Below are 10,235 nucleotides of genomic sequence, written 5' to 3' on the forward strand. Positions count from 1 at the left end.
ACTGAGCCTGCTTCCTCCTCCTCTCTCTCTCTCTCTCTGCCTGCCTCTCTGCCTACTTGTGATCTCTGTCAAAGAAATAAATAAAATCTTAAAAAAAAAAAAAGAATGTGAAGTTCAGGTATTAGAAAACTCCAAAGTCAAAGAGGGAATATGAAGGCATCAAGGAGATAGTAACAGCAGGAGCAGCTACTACCCCTAGGTTAGGGAGGGAAGAAATGGGGTTAAAATTTGTGTTAAAAGTTAGAAACTTGGAGATTGAGGGAGAAAGACAACTATCATATGATCTCCCTGATATGAGAAAGTGGAGAAGCAACATGGGGGGTTAAAGGGGTAGGAGAAGAATAAATGAAACAAGATGGGTTCGGGAGGGAGACAAACCATAAGTGACTCTTAATCTCACAAAACAAAGTGAGGGTTGCTGGGGGGAGGGGTGTCGGGAGAGGGGGATGGGGTTATGGACATTGGGGAGGGTATGTGCTTTGGTGAGTGCTGTGAAGTGTGTAAACCTGGTGATTCACAGACCTATGCCCCTGGGGATAAAAATGCATTATATGTTTATAAAAAATTCTTAAAAATTTTTAAATTAAAAAGAAAGAAAGAAAGAAAGAAACTTGGAGATTGAGAGGCACCAGAGAGGGTGGGCTTGCTGAGTCTCTGGGGATGCTGGGTCTCTGGCCAGCTGGTATCAGGTCAAAGAAGAGACTCTGCAGCCAGAACCCAGACTTTGGGAAGGAGGAACCTGTCAGGTGGTGATGCCATCTCTGACAAGGTTCAGTGAGGCTGGTTTGGGGAAGTGTCAGAAAAATAGCAGACTGAAACACCTGTTGCTATTAGGAAAAAAAATACATTGCTTCTAGAGTGAGGACGCATTGTTAGGATAACAATGACAGGTGCAAAACATAAAATCAGGAATAGAAAATATATGGGGCGGGGGGAAATATATGGGAAGGAGCCTGTCCCTTCTGCTCCACCCAGGCTCCTGGTCTCTCTCTAGTGCCTCCTACAGGCCAAGTGCAGGAGTCAAATGCAGTTTACAAGAACGCAGTTTACAGAATACCAACCCCAGCTTCCCAAAGCTCCCAGTGGCCATGTGGGCCTAACGCTGCCAGACCATAGCTTAGTAACTGACCTGGTCACTGTAACTTGATAGAGATTCACTGAACTGCTTCCCCAAATCAGGTACTTTTTGAAAACAGACATATCTTAGATCTCTAACTTGTTCGCCTGCCAGCGGTTCACAGCTTGTATTTTTTACTGATATGATAGAGTAATTCAACACTGAACTTGAAACTGCAGGGGAAAATGTAAGAACATTGCTGATTTGTTCCAGGAAGTGAGTGCATTCACACTCAAATTGTTCATGTGGATTGGGCCAATGTCCACTGGAGACTCCATTCACTTCTACTGCTAAACTTCCCTGTAGTCAATGGAACCATGGTTACTGAAGAAATGCAGAGTTATTTACTGGAAATGCAGTCAAAATTCGGGGAAGATTCACAGTCTTTGAGCATGAATCATGTTTTAAGTTTCCATGATTGCTTCTAGAGTGTGAACCTCTGTGTGTGACTGAATTGTCAAGTATCTGCCATATCATTTCAAGATGATTTTATTCTGCCTGGTAGAATTATGTCTATCAAAAAGACAGAGTATCCTGCAACTTTGAATATAGACGGTGTAAGTACAGAAAATTCCAGAACGATTCTGTAATTGTTGGCTATATAACTATTTTTGGCTCTATAAAAGTGTGTTCTCTTTTAAAAATGATGAAACTAAATCTTATAGCCATCTGCTCATTATCCGACTAAAAAGTAAGGCATGCCCTCAAAATTTTGAGAAAAGTTTATTTTATTAAGTATCGAACAGAATTTTGTTGTAGTTTTACAACTTTAATAACTAGCCTTAGAATTCCTTTTATATATAAAAAGTGAACTGTTTTTGATGAACTGTTTTTTGTTTCTGTAAAAAAATCTACATACTATGTATTTACTGTACATAAATAGCCAGAGTGATGGACAAGTTCACAGACAATCCCAAGCCTTTGAGGCTACACGTGTTTCAGAACTCAGTTTTCCAATTTAAAAAAAAGTAGTATGGCACAGATACTCAAGTACCATTTGAAAATTCACATTAACTAACGTCAGTAGACTACGAATAGTCTCATGTCTATGCATACCAAATCAGGGTTTATTACCATGAAGTACCAGGTGAATTATAAGGAATCTTTTGATTTTTAGAACATGTCAGGTTTTGGAATTATAAATAAAGAGTTGTATTTGTGACTACTGTCAAACAAGATATCTACATGTCTGGAAATTGGTCTATCCAATCGTGTAACCTCTAAATATGACCTGAGAAAGCTTCATAAATGTGATTTTTTAACAAACAGAAAAGACTTTAGCATGTTTATATGCAAAAGAAGAGAAATTGAGATTCAAAATTCAAGGGGTAGAAGTAATAGATGTCATAAGAAAATGAAAAATAAAAATAGAGAGATCCTTTTGCTTCTTTCACTTAAACCATCATCTGCTGAGTGACTTCTGTATGCCAGAATTGTGCCAGATATGGAAAATCCAAAGACAAATAAGCCCCAGTTCCTGCCATCCAGAGGCCTCCAATAAAGTATGAAAAATTATCCTAGAAGGAAAATCCATAGATGTACAGTGGAACAAAAAGGATGAAATAATTGATTCTTTTCAGAAGAAAGAGTCAAAATATTTCATTGATAGATGATACTTGAAAAATAAATAATTATTTCTCAGGTTGGATGTGGGAGAACTGAAGGGAAGAAGATTACTTTTAGATAAGAGGAGTTAGTGAACTGTTAGTGCAGTTAGTGCACATGGTTGTGAGACTGTGTGTCATGAGAAATGTAATCAACAGCATAGATAGAGTCCTCGATATCAATGCAAAACACTTTTGAGAGCCTACTGTATGGTCTACTTACACTGTACAATATGGTAGACAGAGGGCATTTGTGGCTATGGCATACTTGAAATGTGACTTTTGGATAAGTAACTGAATTTTTAATTTTATTTAAATTTCTTTTTTTTAAATGTGTTTATTACTTTACTTATAATAACCATAATAAACCCATTATATATTCACAAACTACATATCTGTTATAAAAATAGCAGTATTTTCCAAACTACTTTGGGATATCCCACCCTGAGATCATTTTTACTATGCTAGTAGACCCATTTCCTGGTTGAAAAAAAAAAAAAAGTGGAGGGCATCTGATGGTGGGCCTGAAGTCATTTCCGTTCAACAAGGATGGTAGTTAGAAAGAAAACTGGACACATAGCTTAGAAAATTTAGGACACCTGGAACACATGAAGACAATTAAAACTGACAAAGACAAACTACATACCGTAACTATCTCTCACCATATCTAATCCCAAGCTGAAGGAGGAGCTCCAGCGCATCCTCGTCGAAGAGATGAACCAGCCTTTGTGAGTTTCAGTAGCACATGGAACCTTGCACCTACCTGGAGAGACATGATCAGCCAATTTCTTTTTTTAATTTATGAAATATCTATTAATAGGTACAGAATTGATAGGCCATAAGGTAAAAACATTTTAGACTTTGCAGGTCATGTGGTTTGTAGTCACCTAGCTCTGTCATTGTAGCATGAAAATAGCAGAAGACAATATATAAACAAGTGTGTCTGGGTTCTAATACAACTTTATTTACCAAAACAGTTGGCATACTGAATCTGGCCTGTGGGCCACAATATGCCAACCATGCTTTGGAGTATAATCATAACTATTTTACATCCATATTCCAAATCCCACACAGATTCATCTAGTGGTCAGCACTAAACTTAAAACATACAGAGAAAAGATGTCTAGGATATAGAGTTCCACATTAGGTATGTTGACAGTACAAAATCACCAACCCATGTTCTCAAACTGTCTGCAATTATCCTGAGTTACTCCTATAATGGGGGGGGGACCAATAACTCATCAACACTATAAAAATATACCTGTGGTATATAGATAGACACTATTCATGTCTTTACGGCTCAGGGGAGTTTGGTAAATGCAAAGGAGAGGGCATGTGCCTGGCAGCATCACGGAACTTTTCATAAGGAATGTCATAAGAGTGATGAACTCTTCAAAGGACTCTGCCTTTCACAGGATAATTCCCATTGGGATAAACAATTCAAATGGGAATCCTTAATTCAAAGGTTTTTGGAGAATGATATTTTACCTCATTCTGTCCCATATAATGTGTATAGTTCAGTGTTTTTAAAAAATAATTTTTTAGTAGCACAACACTTTCTTTAGATGAAATCTTAATCAGAGGTGGGAATTAATAAAACATAAAGGGGGGCTTCTATGGGGAACTGTAAAGAAATAAAGAGATTAAAGTTGAACACCACCAGTTGAAACCATGCTAGAGATGGGGGAGTATTTGCATTACAAAGGTGGCTATTCACTATAGGCCTTACCGATTTTATTTTTTATATAAGTAGAATTTTAATACATTAAGGTACATCTATGTGTTATTATGAGCACTCCTCTCAGCCTATCCTGTATACTGGCTGTATACTTGTATATGTGAAGCTCAAACTCATGACCCCGAGATCAAGAGCCACACACTCTTCCAAATGAGTCCGCCAGGTGCCCCCATAGTTATTCTTAACCCTAATATTATCCTTTGGTCTGATAACTCAGGCTACCTTAATATCCTGGGACATCAAGATAAAGATATTCCCACAGCCAGATTTTCATTAATACTCTCCAAAATGGGGGCAATTTTAATGATATGTCTAAAAAACTATTATTTCCTGTAATCTCTAGGCATGAGGGGTACATCAACAACACTGCTGAAGGAAGAACCATCCTTAAAAAAAAATTCAGATATTGCTACAGAACACAGATCACCTTCTGAAAAAGCACCTAAAGATCTGAAAAGTCTCTCTCTGTATCCTCTAAACACCCAGTAGATCTGCAAGACAATTTGTTTGATTGACAAGAGAGAACTATTTCAAATGCCAGTGGGTAGCCTTCCAGCAAACAAGACTACAACAAGAATGTTTTCCCCCTACTGCTAATGGCTAATCCTGGCACTGAGCCTTTGGCTGCTGCTTCCCAACATGGGTATCCTTTTAGTAAATGTGCCTGCCACAGCTTGCCTCAAACGGATATGGTGTCAAAATGCAGAGAAAAGAAATGAGTTTAAGAAAGAGAAAACTGGTCTCTATTAGCCTCATATCCATTAGGGTGCAGGGTAGAGTCAGCTGGAAGGGCAAACAGGCATTTGCCCAGACAGAAAGTCCGTTTGTTCACTATGATAACATACAAGCTTCTGAAGACGAGATACCCTCATGCTCTAAGCCCCATCCATGTTTAAGTATAGAGTGCAATTCTCTTTTATTAGTACTTTTTTCTTTGTGGACTTTTGATCTTAAGAATGGAAATACTCGGGGTGCCTGGGTGGCTAAGTGGTTTAAGCCTCTGCCTTCAGCTCAGGTCATGATCTCAGGGTCCTGGGATCGAGCCCCACATGGGGCTCTCTGCTCAGTGGGGAGCCTGCTTCCCCCTCTCTCTCTGCCTGCCTCTCTGCCTACTTGTGATCTCTGTCTATCAAATAAATAAATAAAGATCTTTAAAAAAAAAAAAGAATGGAAATACTCAGAAATCAAGGGCAACAAAATAGCCTAACCAACACGGAGCTTATATAGCAGTCCATACCCTAAGATGAGAGCACAGTTGACAACAGAGATCCACATGAGCAAGCAGAGCTTGGAGAAAAATGCCCTACATCATGATTCCACAGCATTTGGACAAAGATTGCCTTTGGTCTCATGATCACAGCTGCTATTTGAAAACCCTGGTGCAGTTCTTGACTGTGTCTCCTAAGCTTAGAGTCATCTCAAAGCCTTTCCTCAAAGATAAATATAAAGTGTTAATAACCACCATCCAGAATGATAGTGTAAGGCAACCAAGAACATGATAAGGACTACCTAAGTCCCTGGTCTCAAAAGGCCAGTGTTCTAAAAAGAGGCTTTGCAATATTTTCTGCATAAATTAGTGACACAATGAGTATAAGATTAAAATTGGGTCAAATCTAACCAATACTAATCAGGTAAAACTAATACATGGTCATAAAAATTGGAAAAATAAATATGCTTCTTTATGATTTCAAATGTCTGCAAGAAATGGTTAAATGATCTCGGGAAGGAATATTAACTTTTAAAAATAATATATGTCAGATGTTTTCAAAGGTTAGAAAATTGGTACTTGTCATACCAGAACAGGTAGGAAAATCAGAAATATGCACACCATCCAAAAGCACTATATTATGTGACTCTGGCATTCTTCCACCTAATGTATAATTAAATTACATTAGGCATTTATTGAAGCCCACTATGTACCCAGCATTGAACTAGATGCTAGAAATAGAAATACAAGTGACATTTATTTCTTGCTTTCAAAGTGGAGCTCATAATTTAATGGAGGAGATAGAACTCATTGAAGATCGAATACAAAGATGAAATTCCTGTTCGGTTGGGCTCACTTGACCCTACTATGGAAAACCCATCTTCCTTATTAGGCCACTTTGGTACTAAAGTCTTAAAAACATCATGTGATGAGTTATAAACAAAACAGTATGAACCAAATACTCTGGAAATGTTCCAAATGACATGGAAAGGTTTCACCAAGGTCAGAACAACTGAGCAGGGCCTCAGTCAGTGAAGAGCATTTACTCGGCTAAGAAGGAAAGAAGGAAAGGGGAGATTGGGCCAGCATGATCTATGGAGATTTGAGAGTATGTCACATCTGAAGAAAGATAGCCCATTGTGAACAGCAGCTGGGGATATATAATAGGGATGGGGAAGTGGGAAGTAAATAAAGAATTGCAATTAGAGCATAAAGTAGCTAAATAATCTTTGACCTAATAGGTTTCAGTGATGTAATAAATCTATCTTCTGAACTTTATGTTTTTAAATTTGACAATGACAGAGCTCTTGGTTTTATTTAGAGTCCTTGTTTTCCTAAATGCCTCCATGTTATATCCATTTCACAATAAAACAAACCATAAAGGATAAATTCATAGCTACTCATCCTGACCAATGCATCAATAATTCTTTAACATAGAGTTCAGTAATTATATGTTTAAAAAAAAAAACAGTAAGAATTTGAAGATAAAAGTTCATGGACCTTTGCAGTGTATTTCTATCTGGAAGGTTAAAACAAGGCAAGTGTTAGGTGGAAGGGACTTAGAGTAAGAGAACAATAGTGAGGGGTGCCTGGGTGGCTCAGGTGGTTGAGCTGCTGACTCTTGATTTCAGATCACGTCAAGATCTCCGGGTCCTGGGATGTAGCCCCATGCCTGGCTCCATGCTCTGCTCTCTCTCTTTTTGTCCCTCTCCCTGCTCACTCACACACTCTCTTTCTCTCTAATAATAAATAAATAAATAAATCTTTTAAAAAAAATACTGAAAATGGAAAAAAAGAGATGAATCAGAGCGGTGCTTTAAAGTAAGAATCAAAATTAGTATAAAGAGAAGTAGATGCCCTACACTACAAATTCTGGGAGAACAGAACTCCCTCCTGCTACTGGGCAAGCTAAGACAAAGTGAGACAGTCGTTTGCATGAGCAGTCCTTACCTCCTTCGCCACCCTTCTGTGTTTGACTCCGTTGGCACATGACAACCTCTCTCTGGCTGGCTTCTTGTTAGATTCTGCCACTCTGAGGTACTGGTGGATATTGGAAGATGAAAAAGAGGGGAAATAAATCTTTTTTTTCTTTCAAGACTTCCTTTCAAGAGCACCTTTCGGCACTTCTGGGACCCACAGAGTAGAGTCTCTTCCTCGGTCCTGGTTCCAGTGTTCACATCCTCTCAGCAGTCCTAAAACCTGACTGCCCAGAACACCCTTAGCATCACTGGTCCTGGCTTCTCAACAATTGCTCCATGGTTCAAGCACTGACTAGGTTCAAGCACTTCCTTGGGTGCCAGGCCTGTTTCGTACACCAAGTCATAAGGTAGAGAAGTGTCCCTGACCTCTAAGAACACACCCCCTCTTCTCCTTTGTTTCCCAGACTTAAGGACATATGCTTCATTCTGCATTCATCTCTGGATTACATCAGCTTCCGTTTTTTGTTCTCTTAACTCCTCAACACATTTGTAACCAGTCACCTAAGTCACCTCTGTTTGAAAAACAAAGCACTTTACTGACTAGACCCTAAATTATTCAATCCTTGTTAGCAACAGTCAGCCCACAAAACAGATTCACCAAGATTAAACTCTTAGAGTGAGTTCCTGAGCTATGTGACTTTAAATGCAGAGATGTCATAAATCCCACAGGAAAACAGGATTCTAATAATCTATGGCATGCTTTGGATTCATGATTTCTTAAATTAACGACTGAGATTATTTGAGATCAATTGCCTATAGAAGGCAATAATTTGGGAGAACAGTTGGGTGTTACATTGAGTTCTTATGGTAGAAATGATTTTACATACTATGGGGTGAAGTGTCTGCTTTTGGAGAGTTTACAGAAATAAAATCATAATCACAGGGCTTTAAACTCCTAGAACAAGACATCATCAAAAAGTATCCCTGAAAAAAATCACTTATTTTTTTCAGTGCCAGGCAGATATTGGATTATTTATTATTATTATCATTATTATTATTATTAAAACCACTAATCTCTTGCTGAAGATAGGGTAACAAATTTACCCAGGCAGTTGCCTTGTAAGAGGGTAACTGTTCTCCTTAAGATAAGGAGAACACCCATCATTATCTCTATATCCCTAACTGGAATCTTTTTGCATATACCCCAATGGGAGCAAATACAAAACCTAACCCAGGAAAAAAGAAACACCAAAATAGTTACAACATTTCTCTAATTCTTATCAGCAGATACCTGAAGAATATGGAGGAAATAAATTCCAAGGGTGGTAAGCCAAGGAGAATAGAATATAATAATGCATGGAACCAGATTTTTTACTCTGGATACACTTATCTGAGATACTGAAATTAATAGGTTAACTTGAACAACTAGAAATGTTCTGATAGTTGGCTTTGTTAGTTTACTAAACCAGGACTCAGTGGGTAACCTGTATTCAATATTTAGATGAAAAAACTTCCCTAGCATAGAGAAAAGAATCCATAAACCTAGACAGATGGAAATGTTAGCATGGATTTACTATATATGATCCATCACATTTCCTCCCTATTTCTCAAGGGGTCCCAAAAGACATTCATTTTCTTAAGCATTAAAAAAATGCTTTATTTTGGAGAGAACCTAATCATGTAAAAGCTCTGTTTGTCTGTCCTCTGAAGACTAAAGATGATAATGTTGAGAGATACCCCACTGACCCAAGTTTCCTGATTTCAATGGGAAACAAGAACTAAAGAGACAGAGGCCAAATAACAGAGAAAAGATGAGTTTGCTTTAATGAAATGGGCAGAAGGAAACAATAACAATCAGACAGAAATCCCTGTTTGGATAGAAATATTTGGTGGTAGTTAAAGAACTATGGTGTTCTTAGGAATGAAATAAGTAGATTTATGAACTAATCTATATATCTAAAAACAACTCTAGGAATCCAAAATGCCACTGTGGTACCATTTGTCAAAGTAGGAATTTATGAAGCTAGATAATATACAGAATTTGGACCTAGATTTGCCTTATAATAAGTTCAGATACTCATGGTTATTTCTTCAGCTCTAGAATATATAACTGAAATAGATCAGTAGGATTTTCACATTGACTCCCTGATCCCTGGAGCGAGACACCCCAGAATATTAAAAAAAAAAAGCAATACCTTATTTTCATGGAAATTGACAAAATTATTGTTATCATTGAAACCTTAAAAACATTTTTTTCCTCCGTCCTGCTGTGTGTGGCTGACTGTTTCTGGCCATGTCTTCTCACAAGACTTTCAGAATCAAGTGATTCCCGGCCAAGAAACAAAAGCAGAATCATCCCATTCCCCAGTGGATTTGGATGAAAACTGGTAGTAAAATCAGGTACAACTCCAAGAGGAGGCACTGGAGAAGAACGAAGCAGGGCCTATAAGGCATCACATGTCATGAAATGACATACCTAACGGGCATCACGTATTTAATTAAACTGTGTGAAGATCATGTGTTCTATCCTATCACTCTGTAAATATCCTTCCTGCCTGGCCAACAGACATGTTTTATTAGGGAAATGATTTTTCTGCTACTATGCCTTTGCACCAATAGGTTGGTTTGGTATTAAATTTGAGAACTTTTA

The 10,235-nt window shown here is 38.0% G+C and overlaps 1 pseudogene; it reads left to right on the top strand.

The window, feature by feature from the left end:
* The first annotated feature begins 9,878 nt into the window (after window positions 1-9,878).
* LOC123388280 lies at window positions 9,879-10,034 on the top strand (annotated as a pseudogene).
* The last annotated feature ends 201 nt before the right edge of the window (window positions 10,035-10,235 follow it).

The sequence above is a fragment of the Mustela putorius genome, unplaced genomic scaffold (genome assembly GCF_011764305.1).
Source record: "Mustela putorius furo isolate JIRA1106 unplaced genomic scaffold, ASM1176430v1.1 tig00003898_pilon_pilon_pilon, whole genome shotgun sequence".
Classification (NCBI taxonomy): Eukaryota; Metazoa; Chordata; class Mammalia; order Carnivora; family Mustelidae; genus Mustela; species Mustela putorius.